The 2101-nt window shown below is 32.3% G+C and overlaps 1 non-coding gene across 1 annotated transcript; it reads left to right on the plus strand.

The window, feature by feature from the left end:
• The first annotated feature begins 1720 nt into the window (after positions 1-1720).
• LOC133820230 (small nucleolar RNA R71) lies at positions 1721-1827 on the plus strand. The gene has a single exon (XR_009886654.1). It is a non-coding gene; the product is annotated as a small nucleolar RNA R71 (small nucleolar RNA).
• Positions 1828-2101: the final 274 nt, after the last annotated feature.

Raw genomic sequence — 2101 nt, forward strand, 5'->3', positions numbered from 1 at the left:
AAGGTTAATGATCTGATATAGCTATGAGATCTGAGGGCTTTCTAATAATACAGTGATTACATTTAATGGGTTTTTCTTGTTACTTCTCTATTGCCTGTTTGTTTCATCAGTGGATGATCATATCTGTTACTTTGTATCGTATCCTTAGATCACGTCTTACTTTGAGTTTCTCATTTGTGACGATATTTTAACTTGTCCCATTCCCAGTTGTTTACATCTTCTAAATAACATCACTAAGTTAGTTTCTGGTTGTTTGTATTGCAAATTTAATTGTCTCTCATACTCTCGCTCTACCTATGTTTTGCAATCCTTAAGCTCTTGTCCTCACTCGCATGCTCTTGAAAAATCATATTTAATTTCCAACCGAACTCAATCTTTATGATTATGGCTCTAGTTTGAGCTTTTTTCTTTGCATTTTTCTCACTCAATGTTTATTTTGTTGTTCTGGTTTGGTATGTTAATGGGTTCTTTAATAGATGATTGAAAATGTTTATGAGTAGTTTTTTTGCTGCGTTAATTCATGGACATGCAGCCTAGAAAGCTTTATATGAACCTACCCACTTAAAGGGAGGAACTTTCACTTCATTTTCATGTTTATTTCTGCATTGTATTGTTCACTGATCTTTTCAATTGACTTCTAGTGTTGGGCAGCTGTAGAATATTTTGTGCTAAAAGTAGTAACTTTTCAATATGTTGAATATTTAAGACTACTTGAATACTTAAAGAACATTTTGTTGTTGATGACAGTGTTGAATGTTTTAAACTAATTTGTGGATTGTTAATATAATGTTGAATGTTTTTACTTTTTGTTATTTGAAAATCAAGTTCATTTAATGATGCTAGTATATATTAGAAATCTAATTTTAATTATATAAATAAAAAATAAAAATATAATAGAATAAATTAGTGTTATATAAATGAATATATAATGAGAATTTAAACGTATCTAAATATTAAAATAATACAAAAAATGTGTTATAATATGTATTACAATAACACTTTTTATAAGTAAAGAATTTTGTTATGCAAACTTCATTATATAACACAAATAATGTGTTATACTAAAGTGTAGTATAACACAAATTTATAAGTATTGAAATGTGTTATATAATCGACTATAAATAATATAATTAACACTTATATATTTATTAAAATAACACAGAAAGTGTGTTATCGTTGACAGTATAATAACACATTAGTATAACAATGATAAAGTATTATGTAAAGTACCCTGACCTACGATAACATAGTCGGTCTTAACACATCAAAAAGTGTTATGGTATGTTTTGATAACACATTTTTGATGTTATTAAAAGCATTTTTTCTTGTAGTGACCTGAGCTTGTTCCATAGGAATATTATTATTAGGGTCACCTGAAGGACATTGATCAAAAGAGTGTGGACCCCTACAAATTTCACAACCTGCTGGCATCTTAATGGAATTAGTAGACACAGTATTCTGTTGCAATAGTTTTGTCAAGGAAGCCACCTGAGCAGTCAAGGCAGTGATGGCATTAAGTTTATGAATTCTAGCAACCTTTCTAACACCGGTTGACCTCTCATCAGACCATTGGTGATTGTTTGTGGCCATGTCTTCTAACAAGTCATGTGCTTCATTGGCATTCTTACTCATGAAAGCCCCACCAGCTGCATCATCAATTATGGTACAAGTAGTACCATACAACCCATTATAAAAATTGTGGACCAACATCCATTTCTCAATACCATGATGGGGGAACTTTCTCAACAGCTCCTTAAAATGCTCCCATGTATTATACAAAGACTCCCCCTCCATCTGATAGAAATTATTAATCTCTCCCCTCAACTTTGATGCCTTTGATGGAGGAAAGAACTTGGCCAGGAATTTTTGAGCTAAATCATGCCAAGTATTTATAGAGTTGGATTGAAGGGAGTTCAACCAACCTTTAGCTCTATCTCGCAGCAAAAATAGGAATAGCCTCAACCTGGTTGCATCATCACTCACCCCATTATACTTGAACGTTGCACATAGCTCTAGAAAATTAGCTATGTGCATATGAGGATCTTCTGAGGGTAAGCCACCAAATTGCACAGCGGACTGCACCATTTGTAAGATCATCGGC

This window comes from Humulus lupulus, chromosome 2 (genome assembly GCF_963169125.1).
Source record: "Humulus lupulus chromosome 2, drHumLupu1.1, whole genome shotgun sequence".
In the NCBI taxonomy this organism is placed as follows: domain Eukaryota; kingdom Viridiplantae; phylum Streptophyta; class Magnoliopsida; order Rosales; family Cannabaceae; genus Humulus; species Humulus lupulus.